The sequence below is a fragment of the Schistocerca gregaria genome, chromosome 2 (genome assembly GCF_023897955.1).
Source record: "Schistocerca gregaria isolate iqSchGreg1 chromosome 2, iqSchGreg1.2, whole genome shotgun sequence".
Lineage (NCBI taxonomy): Eukaryota > Metazoa > Arthropoda > Insecta > Orthoptera > Acrididae > Schistocerca > Schistocerca gregaria.
The window spans coordinates 267,931,593-267,953,260 of NC_064921.1; the positions used below are offsets into that span (position 1 = coordinate 267,931,593).

The 21,668-nt window shown below is 42.7% G+C and overlaps 1 protein-coding gene across 4 annotated transcripts in view; it reads right to left on the reverse strand.

Annotated features, from left to right (window-relative positions):
- Positions 1–21,668, reverse strand: part of LOC126336855 (uncharacterized) — a 420,763-nt gene that overhangs the window by 192,490 nt on the left and 206,605 nt on the right. For all 4 annotated transcript variants that reach the window (XM_050000949.1, XM_050000950.1, XM_050000948.1 and 1 more), the window contains one exon: positions 20,923–20,999. The gene's annotated coding sequence lies outside the window, so the exon portion shown is untranslated. The remainder of the gene's footprint in view (positions 1–20,922; positions 21,000–21,668) is intronic.

The window sequence follows — 21,668 nt, forward strand, 5'->3', positions numbered from 1 at the left end:
AACCGAGGTCATCAGTTTTTTGCTGATGGTTACCAATCTCTGTCTTCCTCTACAGTTTTTATCCTCTGCAGCTCCCTCTAGTACCATGGATGTTATTCCCTGAGTCTTAACAGATGTCTTCTTCTAGTCAGTGTTTTGGATATACTTCCTTCCTCGCCGCTTCTCCGGAGAACCCCCTCATTCCTTATCTTATCAGTCCATCTAATTTTCAACATTCTTTAGTGGCACCACACCTCAAATGTTTTGATTCGCTTTCGTTCCAGTTTCCGTTCAATAGATGTTTCTCTACCATACAATGCTGTGCTTCAAATTCTCAGAAATTTCTTCCTAGTGGAATTCTTTAAGCCAGAAATACCTTTTTTGCCATTGCTAGTCTTGTTTTTATTACCTCCTTGCTCCGTCCGTCATGGTTTACTTTGCTGCCTCGGTAGCAGAATTCCTTAACTTCATCTACTTCGTGATCATAAATGCTGATGTAAAGTTTCTTGCTGTTGCCATTTCTGCTACTTATCATTACTTTCGTCTTTCTTCGATTTATTCTCAGTCCATGTTCTATACTCATTAGACTGTTCATTTCATTTAATACATCCGATAATTCTTCTTCACTTTCAATGAGGATAGCAATGTTATCAGTGAATCTTATCATTGGTATACTTTCACCCTGCATTTTCATTCCATTTTTGAGCCTTAGGTTTATTTCCGTCATTGCTGCTTTGGTGTATTGGTTGAACAGCAGGGGCGAGAGACCGCATCCTTGTCTTACAAGATTTTCAATTCGAACACTTCGTTTGGAACGTCAGAACTGCCTCTCTTGTGCCTTTACCTTTCCTAAAGCCATAACTGATCGTCATCTTAGACATCTCCAGTTTTCTTTTCTATTCTTTTGTATATTATCCTTGTCAGTGACTTGGACGCATTATCTGTTAAGCTGACTGTGTGGTAAAATTCTTGCACTTGTTGACTCTTTCAATCTTGGAAATTCCGTAAGTATTTTGCATACCAGCGTGAATAGTCGTTGTATTAGCACTTGCCGCAATAATTTTAGAAATTCCGATGTTATCTATGCTTATTGCCTTATTTGGCCTTACGTCTTCCAAAGCTCTTTTGTAACTTCTGTCCCTAGTACTGGATCTCCGATATCTTCTTTGTCAGCTCCTATTCCTTTTCTATCACGTTATCAGGCTAGTTCTCCCCCGTTCTCCCCCTCAGAAGCCTTCAGTGTACTCTTTCGATCTATCCGCTCTCTCCTCTGCATTTAACAGTGCAAATCCCATCTGTATTCTTAATGTTACCACTCTTGCTTTTAATTTCAAAGAAGGTTGTTTTGACTTTTCTACGTGCTTCGTATCACTTGTTATCTGTGACAGTAAGACAGTCCTAGTACGAGTATGGGTGAAGTGTGGGTGAAAAGAGGTGACATAGAAGCATACTCAAGAACGCCTGGAAACATTTCAACCAAATTTTGTTATAGATGATTCACAGAACCTTTATGGGAGGTTAAAACTCTATGCCGGACAGGGACTCGGACCATGGACGTTTGCCTTTTGAAGGCAAGTGCTCTACCAGCTGCGCTGCCCAAGCGAAAATTGGTGGACTAGCACTATTGGAAGAAAGGATACGGCGGAGACATTGTTTAACCACAGCCTAGGAATGTTTTCGAGAGTAATTTTTCACCTCGCAGCGGAGTGTGCGCTGATATGAAACTTTTTTCATTTGTATTGTTGAGTGCGTCATCCAGGTCGCGAGACTGAGCACTGCAGCGAGCCAGTAGTTTTGTCAGCGTGTTTCAGGAGCAACACAGATATATTTATCGTCCTTTCTGGAGTCGCATAGTGTAAAACAAGGAAAACCCCAGTGAATCACTTGGTAATGATAGGCTATTTTCTCGAAACGAACTATCTGCTATTAACATGCCTCAAACGAAACGGAAGTCCTTCGGTCAGATTCAACGGAAGGGAGAAAAGCTAACTTATTGCGAAGAAATGAAAAAGATCATCATCGACTTCAGGCTATGCAGGTGGAGCCGCGATCGGGAAACTAGTTTTAAATAAAAAGCCTTGTGAATATTTGACCACAGGCATTATTCATGGAAGTACCCTTTATATGAGATGACTAGTTGCACCCGGCCACACTTTGCTGTGGCTGAGTGTGCTGAAAAGGAAGAGAAAGAGGAGAGAAAGCACACGTTTCTAACATGAATAGGAACTGGATATACGTCCTAGTCTCCTTCTCTCCCCTGTTTCTGTCTCTCTCTCTCTCCCCTTTCTTTATTTCCTCCCCTTCTCTCTCTCTCTGTGTCGGTCACTTCTGCCCCTCTCTCTGTACGTCTTCTATTCGCCCTCTCTCCATCTCCTCCTGCTCCTCTCTCTCTCTCTCTCTCTCTCTCTCTCTCTCTATCTCCCTATCTCTCAGTCCATCACTTTTCCGCCCTCTTTCTGTCCACCTTCTCCTCCCCCTCTCCTCCATTTTCTCCTTCCCCCTCTCTCTGTCCATCTCCTCCTTCCCGTTTTCTACGCCCATTTCCTTCCATTCCTGTGTACATCTCCTCTTCCCCAACTCTCTGACCTTGAGCCTTGTTTATTGTTATTGCAAATTGAGATTCTGTAGTAGTATTCTAATCGCAAGCCAATAAGCCATTCAACTTTCTTGTTTGCTGACAATGTTTTGAATATAGTCTATATGTATCTAAACGTTTATTCAGTTTACGTTTGAAAATTTGAAGTAAATTGTAAAGTCAAATTCTGAGATTTTTAGTAACAATGTTTCCCTTTTCTATATTACACGGATATATTTATGTATTACATGTATTAAAATGTACATACATTAAGGAAATGGATACCTAAGAACATCTTCGTATTAGAATTCAACGTCGTGCCAAAGTTTTAAAGCAACTTTCGATGTACGATTTTGATCAAACAAACGTTTACATTTTTATTACGGATCCTCTTGTGGCATTATATATGTATTACAGATAAATCAGATGGATTCCAACAGGTATATAAAAACAAGTAAGCATTCGAATACAGTGCGTCAAGATTTCAATGTAATCCGGGAGGAACTTTGAGATTTTAAAGAACCCAATATCTACGTTTGACAGAATGAGATTTTCACTCTGCAGCGGAGTGTGCGCTGATATGAAACTTCCTGGCAGATTAAAACTGTGTGCCCGACCGAGACTCGAACTCGGGACATTTGCCTTTCGCTATATAGAAACTGTAAATGTTTCTAATTGTAAATCTCTGAAAGTTTTTGAGCGAATGCTTTGAAATATTTACACAACGTTGCATTCTAATACTCGTGTGTTATAATTTATTTGTTTCTTAATACATGTAGATACACATTTTATTAATAGTAGGTAAAAGTAGTTAAAAATCTCAAAAAGTCATATATATATATATATATATATATATATATATATATATATATATATATATACATATTATATATCAATATTAAAGAAATAGGTACCTAAAAACACGCCTATATTACAATGCAGCTTTGTGTCAAAATGACAAAGCAATCGGTTAAGAACTTTCGGAGGTAGACGATTTTGAATATTTACATTTTTGTTTATACGGATTACAAAAAGAGGCAATATTTTTTTGTGAACTGTGACAATTGTAGTAACTTCACTACAAAGAAAACTGCTGTTGAAGTGTGATATGGGCACAGTTAAGGGTATAACGACCCAGCGTTTCAAATGGCAGAAGTCGTATCACGCCTTGACAGCAAATGTTTTTTGTTTTACATTTTATTTGATTACTATTATCGATCAGTTATTCCCATGTTCTATATTAGTAAAATGATACGAAAACATTTTTTTTAAGTACCCAGCAACAGCAGAGTTATAATCCGTAAAACATGATATAAACGGAAGACAAACAATTGTACGCGACCTCACCGTGCGGGCTGCGTGCAGCTCTTTGTCTGTAAGGCCTGGGAAATATGAAATAAGATGTCGTTGCTTCCTGCAATGACATTTGGCAAGTAACGATTTCCGTGTTCTGTACGCTTATTTGTATAACTGATCACCACATAGCAACACCGATCAGATAATACTAGCTCTCACAGTTGAACACATATAGATGTGCCTCATTTTACCCGCTCCGCCAAATTTACCCATTCTCCCCTGACACTGTGCTTCGTTGCATTTGTATTTCACTGTTTCTCTATCTTTAGCTTGGAACACGACCATTTTCTTATACTGTAATCTCTGTTATTTTAGCCATACGGAGTGGCCGAGCGGTTCTAGGAGCTACAGTCTGGAACCGCGAGACCGCTGCGGTCGCAGGTTCGAATCCTGCCTCGAACATTGATGTGTGCGATGACCTTAGGTTAGTTAGGTTAAAGTAGTTCTAAGTTCCAGGGGACTGTTGACCTCAGAAGTTAAGTCCCATAGTGCTCAGAGCCATTTGAACCATTTTTTTCTGTTATTTTATACTTCATGTTGATATATTCGTATATGCTTTTGAGAACATTGTAGCTCGTAGCTGCGCAGCAAGTAATGAAAATAAATACGAGCAGTGGGATATTAGCTTTCTTATGATTCTTCTACAGTGAAGAGCCAAAGAAACTGGTGCACCTGCCTAATATCGTGTAGGGCCCCCACGAGCACGCATAAGTGCCGCAATACGACGTGGCGTGGGTTCGACTAATGTCTGAAGTAGTGCTGGTGGGAACTGAATGCTGCAGGGCTGTCCATAAAACTGTAAGAGTGCTCAATAATGTTCATATCTGGGATTTTGGTGGCCAGCGGAAGTGTAAACACAGAAGAGTGTTCCTGGAGCCACTGTGTAGCAATTCTGGACGTGTTGGGTGTCACACTCTCCTGCTGGAATAGCCCAAGTCCGTCGAAATGCACAATGGACAAGAATGGGTGCAGGTAATCAGACAGGATTCTTGCGTACGTGTCAGAGTCATATCTGGACGTGTCAGAAATCCCATATCACTCCAACTGCACCCGCCCCACACCATTGCTGACCCTCCACCAGTTTGAACAGTCTTCTGCTGACATGCAGGGTCCATGGATTCATGAGGTTGTCTCCATACCTGTACACGTCCAACCGCTCTATGCAATTTGAAACGAGACTCGTCCGACCAGGCAACATGTTTCCAGTTATCGACAGTCCAATGTCGCTGTTGACAGGCCCAGGCGAGTCGTAAAGCTTTGTGTCGTGCAGTCATCAAGGGTACACAAGTGGGCGTTCGGCTCCGAAAGTCCATATCGATGATGTTTCGGTGAATGGTTTGCACGCTGACAGTTTTTGATGGCGAAGCATTGAAATCTGAGCAATTTGTGAAAGGGTAGCACTTTTTCCGCGTTGGACGATTCTCTTCAGTCGTCGTTGATCCCGTTCTTGCGGGATGTTTTCCCGGCAGCAGTGATTTAATGATTCACGGTACAGTCACGAAATGATCATGTAGGAAAATCCCGATTTCATCGCTACATCAGAGATACAGTGTCCCATCGCTAGTGTGCCGACTATAAAATCACGTTAAAACTCACTTAATTCTTGATAACCTGCCATTGTAGCAGCAGCAACCGGTCTAACAACTGCGCCAGACACTTATTGTCTTATATATGCGTTGCCGACCACAGCGCCGTATTTTTTTCTGTTTACGTACTCTGTATTTGAATATGCATGCCTATACCAGTTTCTATGGCGCTTCAGTGTATTTTCAGGGAAAGACGATTCGTCTCCGTTAATCAAAGGGGAAGTTGTCACCAGCGCTATCGGTGTTTTTCTGTATATACTGACACTTCCCTTATCTGGGTGATGCCTGTATTCGAATTATTAAAATATGTTGAAATATTCACCCGTGGGGCAGTGAATCTGGGCAGCAGTCACTTCATAAAATTTCGTTAAGTACGAACTGTTCTTGGGATTCTTCCACCTACGCCCTAGTAGTTACTCAGTTACTGTTCGATATCAAGATCTGCTTCGTACGCTACATCGCAGTCAAGGTATTAGATCTGTGACATTTATTCAACATATGTATTGTCTAGAATTATTTTTGTGCAGACTAACTATTTGCCTGCTATAACCATAATCCACCTTTCCTGCAGAGTTTTCACGAATAATTTTTTTTATTCTTTTAAATGTGTGAAGTGTTATTGGAAACGTCCAGAAATGTACATTACGAATGCGAGTTCCTATGTGATTGGGTGGCTTTTCAGATAACTACGAAAACAAGACTACGTCACCTCGCACGCTTTTGTTAAGTTCCCCAGTTATTTCTCAATATTAATATGAATGGAGCAGCTTCTCGAGCACCTAGATCCTTTGAGGCTATTTCAGTTTCCGGCGAACAAAGGCTGACGCAGCAGCTGACGCTGTGAGCGCAACAAAAGCGCAAAAACTGCTGGGTGCCTTTGCAGCAGACAGCGGCCGGGCGCTCGCTTCCTCGCTTCACATGGCTGTCGATATTGGTCTCCCGGCAATCCGACAGCCCGGGGCAGTCATCCTTCAACAGAGTCGTAAAGGCGACAGCCTGGAATTTCTTTATAATGTTAGCTGCGTTCCGGATCTTCGTAAGGAGACACAGACCGGCATGATGAAAGATGCATTCAGCGAAGTTTCTCTGTATACACCGATTCCTACAGCGCAGAAAAGAAATCATAGACTACACAACGAACAGAATTAAAGGATCAATTTTTGTAAGTACTGTAATTGTCTCCCATTGCGATGCGTAAGTCTGAAATTTGGTTCAAAAGTGCCTACAACCATTCTCTGTAATGGTACGAAAGAATGGTGCCCTGTGACGTCACCCTTGAGATTGACGACGAGGTTATTGGCGAACTGGGGGACTTTGGAACGATCATTTGCCGTTCTAGCCACGCATGTGTCAATGTAGCGCCTGTGATCATGCCACAGAAAGCAGTGAAACAGGAGCACTGAAAATTTCAAATTTATGAGTAGCAAAGGGAGACAATTACGGGGTTTCAACAAAGTGATACTTTAATTATTGTCTTTTATAGTGCACCAGTGACGTAATAAGAGACGTGTCTAATGTGACAGTTGCCTGAAGTGTAGTACCCACGGCAGGACATGCACAGAATATGAAAACGCAGTGGAATGAAATACTGAACACCGTAGTAGTGAAGAATGTCAATTTCTAATGGGGCTGACCGCGATAAACTTCTTCGTACAAACATACACGTTATAATTAAAAGCATTTACATTATTTATCCGCGACTTTCAGAAAAAATATATTCTATCGATTTTTGTTGCATACAATGGTGGAACAGCGATTACCATCGCTGACTGGCGTTCAAATATGATCACCAGCTAATATTTTTAATTTAGTATTTATCATTTCTAGAAGTTTCTCTAGACTTCTTTTTGGTCATCTCTCAGAGTAGCACTTGCTGTGTACGACCTCAGTTATTTGCTGGATGTATTCCTCTACAATTTTCACCCTCTACATCTTCATCTAGTAGCATGGAAGTTTTTCCCTGATGTCTTCACACATGTCCTATCATCCTCTCCCTCCTTCTTATCAGTTTCTTCCACATATTCCTGTCCTCTCCTCATTCCCTGTCTTATCAATCCATCTGGTTTTCAACATTCTTCCGTAGCATCACATCTCAAATGCTTCAATTCTCTTCCGTTCATGTTTTCCCACAGTCCATGTTACATTACCGTGCAATGTTCTGCTCGAAACGTACATTCTCACAAATTTCTTCCTCACATTAACGTCTATGTTTTTATCCTCTTTGCTCCATCCATGATGACCTATTTTGTTGCCTAGGTAGCAGACTTCCTTAACGTCATATGTTTCGTGACCACCAATTTTGATCTTAAGTTTCTCACATTTCTCATGTCAGCTAGTTCTCATTACTTTCATCTTTCTTCGATTTACTCTCCGTCCATAATGTGTACTCACTAGACTGATCGTTTCAATCAACACATCCTGTAATTCTTCTTCACTTTCACTGAGATAAGCAACGTCATTTGCGAAACTTATCACTGATACCCCTTAACCTTCAATTTTAATTCCACTCTTGAACCTTTCTTTTATTTCTACCTTTGCTTCAAAACTTCGTATGTTTTCATAATTTGTAATTATTCGATGTTTCTATAAATAGCAGCGCTCTCTGCCCAGGAAACAGTTCTGATCTGTCTGTACGTTGATGTAAAAAGAAGTGGTTTCAGTACCAAGTTTTTTGACAACAACCCTTTCAAATTTGAACTTGATTGTGGTTAAGACCTGACAATATAAACCAAAACGGAGTCCCTTTGTTTGCATAAAACTCGGCACTACAGTGAAACATTTTTACAGTATGTGTTTTATAAATAAAAACACTTCGTTATAGTCGATGTTGAGGTGTACTAGAGATATTGTATGTCGGATTTTTGCTTACATAAGAAAGTATCCTCTGCTTACACTTTGTTCAAAAATTCCTTCGTTTCACGCTGATGTTCTTTGCCTTTTCTCACGTATTGTACCACTAGATATTTCTTGATATGAAATACGACACAATGCAGGGTAACTACTATGACTGCATACTTCTAGCTTAACATGTTTCCGTGTGTTTAATGTGTATGTGGAGTCGTCAATTGAACTGATAGTTTTGGTTTTCTCTTGATACGAAAATATCGTTTTCATCTGTGGGTCGTCATAAATGTATTATGTCGATTTATATATGTTAATATGTATTTATTTTAAATGTATGTGAAATGAAGGGGTAGTGTGGGAATAAACGGATGGGTGAGGCTAAGACGAATAAAAGTAGTAAACAGTGAATGTAAAATAAAGGAAGGTAGAGTGTGCTGTGTAATGAGGTGGAGGAAAGAAGTGAAAATGTAGAGGCTGAAATGAACGAGAGAGAGAGAGAGAGAGAGAGAGAGAGAGAGAGAGAGAGAGAGAGAGAGAGAGAATAACTGACTTGCCTTTTATGTGCCAACTCTGTCTTCTTCATAGCAATTTAACGGTTGAAAATGCATCGTGATAGAGTAGAAAGTGATCGTGAATAAAACTTTAACATAATTGACAACTTTAGCGTATAATTTTAACACGTTGGCTCGTTGTTCTTGGAACGACATTTTTAGAAATTGTCGCCTTGCTGCACAACGCTTGTGCTCGTGTATGTCCCTGGCGTTTTATACCCACGAATTATGTCGCACAGAGCGAGTGCGTGATGCAATCGCCGCCTTTCTGCCGATCTTACTTCTCTCTTCTATTACTCTTTTGATTTTACGCGCCACACTGACGAGCAAGAATCAGGAAATCGTCGAACTACGGTTTTGCGATCGGCTTATTTCGCATTTGGATAGAATTTTATCACTTGTGATGAAAGTACCTGACATCTGTTTTTCTTATGACTTTATGTGGTCTTTGCATTTTAAGCATCTCCAGTTGCATAGCTCATAATACAGTTGCCATTGGATGACAGCCAACAGTGCACTAAGCCGGCCGGTGTGGCAGAGTGGTTCTAGGTGCTTCAGTCTGGAACCGCCTGACCGCTACGGTCGCAGGTTCGAATCCTGCCTCGGGCATGGATGTGTGTGATGTCCTCAGGTTAGTTAGGTTTAAGTAGTTCTAAGTTCTAGGGGACTGATGACCTCAGATGTTAAGTCCCATAGTGCTCAGAGCCATTTGAAACATTGGACAGTGTACTAAAGAATAACGGATCAATCCATTTATTTAGTTATTTGTGTTGAGGGTCACCTATCAGTCCCTGCACCAGCCTTCGATTCCCTGCAGGTCTTCTTGCGTTTTGTTATTTCTCTGATTTTCTTTTAAGTAACATCATTATCCACGAACAGCATCATGAAACTTGTCACTTTATTCACCATATCGCTGTCAGCCCGTGAACACAGCTCTGAAATGAAGGGGTTCTGGAAGAATAGGAGAATCTAAAGCAGTGGAAAACAGGTGCCGAAATAAGAGAAAGACAATACATTACCTTATTTAATACGGTGTAGGAAACGGTTGGCATTCTTACCAGCTTCCAGCCATTTCGAAATGGATAAATACAGGTGCGGTGTGCTTTTCAAGGAATTCTTATACCATTCTTCCTGTAAAGTACTGGCAAGTTCAGGTAACAATGATGGAAGTGGATAGCAATTAAGCACCCTTCTCTCCAAAGCGGACCATAAAGACCCAATAATATTGAGACTTGATGACTGGATGATGGCTAGGTGAGAAGCGAGAATTCATCGTCCAGCTCACAAAAACAGTCCCGGGCAATGCGAGCTGTGTGAACAGGGCCCCTATCGTTTTGGAACACAGTTTTATTATTGCAGAATAATCATTGTACCTTGGAATGGACCTGACCAGCCAAAATGGTCACATAATCCCTGGTAGTAAATCGACTACAGAGCTACCTTGGAATACCACGATATTAACGGACTTCATGCACAGTTTCACTCCTGGGACGACAACTCGGACAGAGGCAATGTGAAGCAAGACTCATCCGACTGAATGAGATTCGTCCAGTGCTCTACAGGAAAAGTTTTATAGCTTCGCGCATTTCAGGTATGTTATTGTCCACAAACTATTGCTCCATAGATGGTGCTTTACGTCATGCTGATACAAACATCGTCTCCGAACCGTTTCTCTACTGTACGCAATATACAATCCGGTAAGATGTCCGTACCCTCTATTATTTAACGTTTCTCTAAGCACAGTTACGGAATCACACCCTAACCGCAAAATACCTGAACACCACCTCTCCATACTTCAGTGTTAGTACCACACTTGATGGCACGTAATAATCTCCAGGCACTCATCAAACTAAAACATATCCATTGGATTGTCACAGGTTGTAGTGTGATTCATCAATCCTAATCAGTCCTTTACAATAATCCACCGTCCAGCGACGTTGCTATTTAGGCCACCTCAAGCGTCACCTAGCAGTGAGTAAAGAAATGAGTGATGTATGAGGAGTGGTCGACCATTATATCCCATCCCTACACACAGCCATTGTGCCAACTGAACTGCTGTTACAACTTAGAACTCACGAGCGATACTTTTCACTGATTTCAAGGCGGTTTTTATGGAAGCACTGTCCGCAATACTCGACGGTCCCTTGTCCATGAGGTTTGCCTAGTCTTAGCTGTGCTAATTTTTCCGCAACAGGTGAGGCGGTCCCACAGGTGTAACTTCCCACGGGGCTGCGTCCTTCGTCCCCGCAGATGACGGTCGGGCTGGCCAGACAGATAAGCGACTAATCAAGTAATGGCGTCAGATAAGGGCCGACCCGGTGCATCGAGGACGGCACCCACGCAGAGCGGCGCTGTGACGCAGTCGTCACGTGACCGGCGGTTTTGCTACTCCAGGAAGCGGCACAGTACAGGCGCTGCTTCAAATAACATGGATGACGTGGTATAAACACCTCCTTCTGTATCCAAGCCATGGGATACCTCCAAATATCGTGTCGGACCTACTCGATCGGGATAGCGTAGCAGCACGACGTGGCATGTACTCCTCAGGTCGTAGGAAGTCGTCTGCAAAAATATTGAGCCATGCTGACTCTATAACCGTCCACAATTTCGAAAGTGTTGACGATGTAGCATTTTGTGCACGAACTGACTTCTCAATTATGTCCCATGTCGGGCGACCTGGGTGGCCCAATCATTTGCTCGACTTGTCCAGAATGTTCTTCAAACCAACTGCAAATAATTGTGGCCCGGTGACATGGCGCATCGTCATCCATAAAAATTCCATAATTGTTTGGGAACATGACGTCCGTGAATGGCTGCAGTTGGTTTCCAACTAGCCGAACATAATCATTTTCAGGCAATGATCAGTTCAGTTCGACCAGTGGACCAAGCGCATTCTCTGTAAACACAGCCCACACCATTATGTAGTCACCATATGATTGCATAGTGCCACCTTGGGTCCACGGCTTCGTAGGGGTCTGCGCCATACTCCAACCCTACCAGCTGAAGTCGGGAGTCAGCTGACCAGGCCACTCTTTTCCAGTTGTCTAGGGTCCAACCAGTACGGTCAAGAGCCCAGGAGAGACGCTGCAGGCGATGTCGTGCTGTTAGCAAAGGCACTCGGGTCGATCATCTGCTGTCATAGTCTATTAACGTCAAATTACGCCTCGCTGCCGATAGTAGTACGTCCAGCATTGATTTCTGCGGTTTATTTCACATGGTATTGCTTGTCTATTAGCACTGACAGCTAACGCAAACGCTGCTGCTCCCGGTGGTTAAGTGAAAGGCGTCGGCTACTGCGTCGTCCGTGGTGAGAGGTAATGCCTATAATTTGGTATTCTCGGCACTCTCTCCACACTGTGGATCTCGGAATACTGAATTTCCTAACGTTTTCCGAAACGGAATGTCCCATGCGTTTAGCTCAAACAACCACATCGCGTTCAAAGTCTGTTAATTCCCATCGTGTGGCTGCCTCTTCCAATCGATCGCCGGAGTACAAACGACAGCTTCGTTAGAGCACTGTCCTCTTATACCTTGTGTAATCTACACTACCGCCATCTGCATATGTGCATATCGCTTCTGTCACGTCAGTGTATATGACCATACTCTGAAAAACACTCATGGCGAATAGTGGTATCATTTCTCCCTTTTCTGTTCCACTCACGAATAACGCGTGGGTGAACGACTGCCCACTAGCCCCCGTACGCGCACTATTTTATTTTATCTTATCGTCGTGGTTAGTTCGTGAAACATATATGGGAACAAGTAATGTAGTGCCCGACTCATGTCCGAACGTAAGCTTTCGGAATTTCCGCTGTCACCCTTTCCGTGACACACAACGGCTCTGCAGTAGCGACTTTTACTGTAGTTTGTGAAGCATCTTCGTAACGAGGAACTGCCTTATAAGTGTTTTGCGAGCCACCTGTGTATTGGTCATAATGCATTTCCTTATGATTCTCGCAACGAATATCAGCCTGGCGTTTGCTTTTTCTGTAATTTATGTGGTCACTATACCTCACGTCACTGTGGAAGTTTACTGTTAGATATCCTACAACTGCCAGTGCTTAAAGTTCTTCATCGCCAATATCACTATCTGATGGTAATTGATCTTTTCGACGATTTATGTGCAGTACGTTATATCTGTTTACTTTCAGAGTCAACTGCAGGTCCCTGTACTAATCATCATTCATCTGCAGGACTTCATTCATTTGGTTTCACTCTGTTGACGTTACAACATTTCTATAGACAACAGAATTGTCTGCCGACATCCTAAATGAACTCCCGAAGTTATTCAAAGGGCAGTTCCAATTTATTGTGTACAGTGACTGCCTTGTAACACTTGCCTCCGGTACAACATATTAGGGAGCTTGTTTTATGGGAACATTAATAGTTGGTTGTACTTCCTTATGCAGACTGATGCAAATCTATGAACAGTATACGGGGTGTACATTTGTATTGGCGACTGAGAACTGTATACTGAACAACATAACATTACTCTTTACTTTATATGCAGACTAATAATTTCAGCTACCGGTAATAGTATGGTATTGGGAAATGTAGCAAGAGCGAGCCATTAATGCTTATTTTCCTATCGGCAGGTGGACAGGTGTGGACGCTTGGACACAAAACTGTTAGTCTATACCGACAATCAGAGCCCACTTACTGGCGCAGTTACTACCGCGCAGGAAACATCAGGTAGTTAATTATGTGAGGTGTTTGTGGAAAGACATTTAGACGCAGAGAACAAAAAAAACTAATAGACTGAAGCAGGTACACACACTATGTGATCAAAAGTATCGGGACACCTGGCTGAAAATGACTTACAATTTCGTAGTGCCCTCCATCCGTAATGCTGGAATTCTATATAGCGTTGCCCCACCCTTAGCCTTGATGACAGCTTCCACTCTCGCAGGCACACGTTCAATCAGGAGCTGAGAAGTTTCTTGGGGAATGGCAGCCCATTCTTCACGGAGTGCTGCACTGAGCAGAGGTGGCGATATTGGTCGGCTAGGTCTGGCACGAAGTCGGCTTTCCAAACCATCCCAAAGGTATTCTAGAGGATTCAGATCAGGACTCGGTGCAGGACAGTCCATTACAGGAATGTTACTGTCGTGTAACCACTCCACCACAGGCCGTGCATTATGAAAGGTGCTCGATCTTGTTGAAAGATGCAGTCGCCATCCCCCAATTGCTCTTCAACGGTGGGAAGCAAGAAGGTGCTTAAAACATCAATGTAAGCCTGTGCTGTGATAGCGTCACGCAAAACAACAAGGGGTAAAAGCCCTCTCCATGGAAAATACGACTATACCATAATACCACCGCCTCCGAATTTTACTCTTGGCACTACACACGCTAGCAGATTACGTTCACCGGGCGTTTACCATACCGACACCCTGTCATCGGATCGCCACATTCCACTCCACATAACGTTTTTACACTGTTAAATGGTCCAATGTTTACGCTCCTTACACCAAGCAAGGCGTCGTTTGAAATTTACCGGCTTGATGTGTGGCGTAAGAGACAGCCGCTCGATCATAAAATCCAAGTATTCTCACCTCCCGCCTAACTGTCATAGTACTATCAGTGGATCCTGATGCAGTTTGGAATTCCTGTGTGATGTTCTGGACAGATGTCTGCATGTTACACATTACCACGCTCTTCAATTGTCGGCTGTCTCTGTCAGTCAACAGACGAGGTCGTCCTGTACGCTTTTGTGCTATACGTGTCCCTTCACGTTTCCACAGTGGATCTAGGGATGTTTAGGAGTGTGGAAATCTCGCATACAGACGAATGACACAAGTGACAGCCCATCATCTGACCACGTTGGAAGACTGTGAGTTCTGCAGAGGGCCCAATTCTGCTCTGTCACGTTGTCTAATGATTACTGAGGTCACTGATATAGAATTGCTGGTAGTAGGTGGTAGCGCAATGCACCTAATATGAAAAACATATGTTTGTGGGAGTGTCCGGAAACTTCTGATCACATACTGTATTAAGGTGCGAATGATCACAATACCTGCACTTATACCCATAACACCATGTGTAATACAAGGCCAATTCAATTAGTGAAGAGAATTTTTTTTGCTCCATAAGTTGAAAACACTGATCATAAAACGACATGCCTCAATTTATTCTTGTCGTTAGCTGTGTTGATTCAGTGAATAGCTCCATCTATACTGATTTCAAAATATTTTATTAAGAGCGCCCCGTGGTGCATATGCACCAAAGAGAAATTAAGTGCCAGTCATTCGTTGTCTGTATTATGAAGTGACTAATGTTGAAGAGATTATTCCCAGATTGCAGCTGCAGTATGTTGATAGCTGCCTTAGTCTACGCAACATTTACGATAAATCGCTTTAAAAGAGGACGTCTATATGTCTGCGACGAAGTAGGCCATGCAATTTTAAAATGGACAGGAACATCGATGTAGCTGAATGAATAATTCGTGATAATCGTCGCACCAGAATTGACTATATTTGACATGAATTGAAGATTAGTCACTCTTCATTTAGAATCGTCCGTGAATTTCGAAACCATCGCAAAGCTTATGATCGTTGCGTACTGTCTCAACTGATAGAGATAAAAAGGAACGTTTTCAAATATCAGTATCACATTTAAAACATTCTGAAGAGGAAAAAGAAGACTCTCGGTTGCGTAACAACAGTTGATGAGAAGTGAGTCCACCAATACGAATCAAAAAATAAGCGGCAGAGCAGAATTGGAAACACCCATCTCCGCCTAGAGCAAACATGTGCCAAAGTGAAGCTTCCTTAAGAAAGTTGATGTGACAGCGTTTTTGAATGTGAAACGTTTGTCGCTGATTCGTCACGCTCCTAACGGTCAAATACTAAATACTGACATCTACTGCAAAATCGGAAACACAAAATCAAGACAAAAAGAAGAGGAAAGCTTTGAAAATATGTGATTTTGGTTTAGGATGATGCCCGCACTCATAAAGGTGCGAAAACAATCGAGTGCATCTTGGTTTTGAGTTGCTGGGACACTCCGCACAATGCTGATCTGGCTTCTACCTTTCCACGATGCCGTTGTGGACTCAGTGGAAGAGCGGGTGTCAATGATGCCACAAAGTTTCTTCTAGGGCGGAATTAGGAGGCTTGTCAAGAGATGGACCAAGTGCAAAGAGTTTAATGGAGAAAGTGCGGAGAAATGATGTAACTAGCAACATTGTTTATCCATAAAAGGTTTTTGGTTAAAAAAAATATAAATAACTGACGTTACTTTTGTCCAGCCCTCGTGCCAAATCTAGAATACGGCGGTGATGTGCACAAGCCATGAAAAGACTGGAAGTTATCACGTAGGAATTAAAAGAACCATATTGACAACAAAAACTACTAGTCAAGAAATATGAGGTTAAGAGGAAAAGACGAGAAATGATATAACAGTGACTGAAATTGACGTAGATTTGTCACGTATGCAGTCGATATAATGGAACACTGGTGTTATTCTTCTGAGTACCTTGTGATAACGCAAGACATAGACGATGATATTATGGAAGATGCGTAAACGTCATCACGGAACAGGCATGACGCATTTGTATTTATAAAGCTGAAGATCGTAGCAGGTATGGAACCCCGAAGGAGGTCTTTCTCCAGCAGTAGAAAAATGTCTGATGATGATGGTTTCTTCATCTCAAACTTGTGGACAGCACACGGATCAAAGTTAAAAGTACTGAAACATGATTTGGAATTACGCTCCCAGCGTTACACTGATTGTAATATGTACTCTAGAAATACACCATATCAGGATAAAAATGGACAGTTAAGTAAAAAACATAACGACAGTCTTTTTTCCTGTTGAAAGTAGTGAGGTAGCTTGGTACATCTCTTACGACATGTAGATATAACGTTTGGGAGGAAAGCACCAACAACATACAAAGGGAAATTGCACTCCATGTTTATTACAGAAATTGCATTTATGGAATGTGTTTCAGAAAGAAGAACATAGTATGAAATTGAACTACGAGTCAAAAGCACCGAGTTTTACCTTGTGTAGGACGACATAAAAATCTTCACCGATGGAACAACGGAGGCGATATTAATTGCTGGAATGGAGTCAATTGAGAGGTTGTTTGTGCCTCTCACATTTGTAGCTTTCAATTTATGCAGTGTGCCTTTTATCTCTCATATGGCGTACAGAAAATACTGCTTGACTCGTCCTGCAGTTTGCCTCTACAAATGTTGGCGCAGATTTAATTTCTCCTTGATTACCTTTTTCGTGATTTTTTACGCATTACAGACTCAATCACAATACCAGGTTTGTTGATATTGTGAAGAAAGTTTTATGACCTGAAAATGGCTCGATTGTTAGTCGAAACTAGTAATCCAGCCAAATAAACAAGATTTCATGTGCGATCCTGAGTTCATGGGTTTTCAGTCCCTATCATATCTAAAAAAAATTCACCAACAGAAAAGAATGTTTTCTTCTGTCCCCCAAAAGAACGAGAGTTTTATTTTTCTCCGTGAATTTTTTGTTCTTTTTAGTACGACGTGTATTTTTTTATGATCTCGATTCTTGCCGGCTGGTGACTGCAATCAGTTCTTCGAATTTACGACATTCGGGAACACATGGCCCCAGTGTTGCCAATATCGAGAATTTGGAGCCTGAAGATGGAAGATTGAATTGCCGAAACTAGCGAAAATAAATTAACTTCTCATTTGCACAGCTATTCTGCGAATTTCTTTGTTAAATATTTGATGAGCCGCTGTCCCACGTCCACAACTGATAAACAGAGACTTCAGCAAAAGTGGTTTCCTACTGCTACGGTAAACATAAACTCGGTTCTAAATTTGAGCTTGTCTTTCTTCTCTGTCTACGGGTAATATCGCTCTACACATGCATAAAGAGTTGGTGACAACGATGAGTGGTAGCTCTGGTAACGCATTAAGCGTTAAAGAAGAACCAATAGTAGATCTACCAACCACTCACGATTCTTTAAAGAATCTAAGTCTCCTGCATAAAACACCTTCAAACGCCCAGTTACTTAATAAGTAACTTAATTTGTTGAATATTTGCCGTTAAGCATGTAATACTGGTTGCATACAGGGTAAACATTAATGAAACCGACAAACTGGAGGGACGAAGCCCTGAATGGAAATGGAGGAAAAAAATTCCTGCGAACATGTGTCCGGAAACGGACGGTGTGCGTGCAACGATCGAACCAAGGCCCAGTAAAGAGCTGCTTCGCATCCACAACATATTTTCAGAGCTACCTCTATGGGATGCAATGCACGCGTTCAGATGTCGCATCATGGACTGCTTCGTCGGTAAAGAGGACAGATGACAGAAACCTCGTAATTGTGATAGTTTGGAGCAAAAACCATGTTGTAGAATTTTAGAACATGTTTTTTGCTCGAGTATCATTTCGTTTCTGGAAACCCAGAATCTACTCTGTAGGAATCAACATGAGACCCATAAAATATTAGATACAGGCTCCCAGGTAGATGCTATTTTCCTAGACTTCCGGAAGGAGTTCGATACAATTCCGCACTGTCGCCTGATAAACAGAGTAAGAGCCTACGGAATATCAGACCAGCTGTGTGGCTGGATTTAAGTCTTTTTAGCATACAGAACACAGCATGTTGTTATCAATGGAGAGACGTCTACAGACGTTAAAGTAACCTCTGGCGTGGCACAGGGGAGTGTTATGGGACCATTGCTTTTAACAATATATATAAATGACCTAGTAGATAGTGTCGGAAGTTCCATGCGGCTTTTCGAGAATGATGCTGTAGTATACAGAGACGTTGCAGCATTAGAAAATTGTAGCGAAATGCAGGAAGATCTGCAGCTGATAGGCACTTGGTGCAGGGAGGGGCAACTGACCCTTAACGTAGGCAAATGTAATGTATTGCGAATACATAGAAAGAAGGATCCTTTATTGTATGATTATATGACAGAGGAACAAACACTGGTAGCAGTTACTTCTGTAACTGTTCGACCTGTACTTGAGTATTGCTCACCAGTGTGGGATCCGTACCAGATCGGGTTGACGGAGGAGATAGAGAAGATCCAAAGAAGAGCGGCGCGTTTCGTCACAGGGTTATTTGGTAACCGTGATAGCGTAACGGAGATGTTTAGCAAACTCAGGTGGCCGACTCTGCAAGAGAGGCACTCTGCATCGCGGTGTAGCTTGCTGTCCAGGTTTGGAGAGGGTGCGTTATTGGATGAGGTATCGAATATATTGCTTCCCCCTACTTATACCTCCCAAGGAGACCACGAATGTAAAATTAGAAAGATTCGAGGGCGCACGGAGGCTTTCAGACAGTCGTTCTTCCCGCGAACCATACGCGACTGGAACAGGAAAGGGAAGTAATGACAGTGGCACGTAAAGTGCCCTCCGCCACACACCGTTGGGTGGCTTGTTGAGTATAAATGTAAATGCAAATGTACAAAATCCTTCGCGTACAGGGAAATCCGTTGCTAATGATTCCTGCACTTGTTGCATGTGATAGAGGTAGTAGCGGTTATCTGAGTCTAGTCCCTATCTCTGCTAAAATATGATGCATACACAGTTAACATACGATAACACACAAAACACGGAGAGAAATCTTCAGACATAGATGTAACGTCAGTTCAACCACAATGGAGTGTTATAGGACTATTGCTTTTGGTAATATATGACATTTCGCGGAAGAATTAAAGAATCACTGTTTCTGAAACCCCGTAATTTTCCCCATTGCAACGCAGAAGTTTGAAAATTTGCTCAAAGGTACCTACGACTGCATCCTATAATGATGTAATAGCGTGGCTTCTTGAGACGTCAGCCGGACGATGTGGCCGAGCGGTTCTGGGCGCTTCAGTCTGGAACCGCGCTGCTGCTACGGTCGCAGGTTCGAATCCTGCCTCGGGCTTGGATGTGTGTGATGGTTCAAATGGCTTTGAGCACAGTGAGACTTAACATCTGTGGTCATCAGTCCCCTAGAACTTAGAACTACTTAAACCTAACTAACCAAAGTACATCACACACATTCATGCCAGAGGCAGGATTCGAACCTGCGACCGTAGCGGTCACGCGATTCCAGACTGAAGCGCCTAGAACCGCACGGCCACACCAGCCGGGTGTGTGTGATGTCCTTAGGTTAGTTAGGTTAGTTAGGTTTAAGTAGTTCTAAGTTCTAGGGGACTGATGACTTTTTTTTGAGACGTCTCCCTCGAGTTCGGCAACGCTTCAGACAACAAGCTGCCGACACATGAAAAAAATACGTTCAGAACTTCATGTGAGGTGTGAGGTGGGTTAATGATGTCAAATTAGCACTAAATTGCACCATAAGTATGCCCTACGCTACTGTGCACGGGTCACAAGCTGGGAAATTCGTTACCTCCCCCCCCCCCCCCCCCCCATCTTCTTACCCACATTTCACCCCTTCTTTTGACATTTCGGAGAGGGAAACGAGATGTTTAGCGTTGAAATCACAAGGTTTTCTTATGGATGGCCGACGAAAACATTTCGGACACACCGTCGCTCCCACTCGACACGAAAAGGCCTCTTGAGGTGGCATAAAGGGTATCAATGAACCCCCCCCCCCTCCCCCTTTCCCTTTGGGCATTCATTTACACGCCTTCCGCAGTCGAAACAATAGACTGCAGTGAAATGCGCAACAGAGCGACGTTCTTGATCACCTGTGCCATCGCTGACACTCTCCAGACGATTCAACCCTGCTATAAGCACATCGCGGGACTGCAATCCAGTTGAACGCCATCTGACCCCTTCGCAGTATAGCGCGACCGCAACTTTTGCTCCCGATACAGAGTGGAACCACTAGGGACCGTTCAAAACCATTCGACGAATCAACGTAATCCGAAGCAGCAAAGACTGTTTACGCTTTTTAAGCCCTCCTCATTTGCCCCCCCCCCCTCCCCCCCCCCCCCCCCCCCTGTGGTGTGATCACGGAGCGGTGCGTCGTTGACACGTGCGTGGATAAAACGACAATGACGTGATAACGGAGCGGTGCGTCATTGACATGTCCGTGGATAGAACGGCAACACATTCTATTTTGCCTGGAGAGGAACTCACCAGTCCTGTTAGCGGCTGCAGCTGACTGAACGGGTGACGCACTTCTGGCGCTGCGAAGATTGAAGGTGGCAGTCAACCTGTAACAAAAAATGACGTCATATGTTTCATCTGGCTTACTTTATTTTCTCCCCCTCTCTCTCTCTCTCTCTCTCTCTCTCTCTCTCTCTCTCTCTCTCTCTCTCTCGACATTATCTACTAGGAAATGCAACCTCACTGTCAGTTCTGAAGTATTAGCCATCTATGTTCGTTCTCATCACACATTAGCGGAATACAGGTTATTCATATTGCATTTACGTGGCTTATTTTTATTGCCACTCCCCTCACGGCACACGCACACGCACACTCAGTTCAGTAACTTTGTTTTCAATGAATGAGGATGACACTTCCACACCGTCGGAACTTTTGAATTCCACACTTACGAATAAGGTGAATTGTTTTTCAGATTGGCGTTTTTCAAGACAAGGATGCTAATCAAATATCAAGTCTTCCAGCCTAGTGCTTTCTACTCATCGATTTTCCAGACTGGTTTTATTTTAAAGATTTTTCACTGTGAACGTGTCACAGAATCTAGGAGTTCGCGGATGCCATCACGTAAGTATATAGATCCATTTAGAAAGAAAGAATCCATCCCCTCCTTGCGTAGTTCACACAGAAAATACACGCCCTGAGCATCCTAAGGCTAGGGTGCAAACGGTTTTTAGATAACCTGAAACATTGCCGAAATATTTACTTGCCTGCGTTAGATT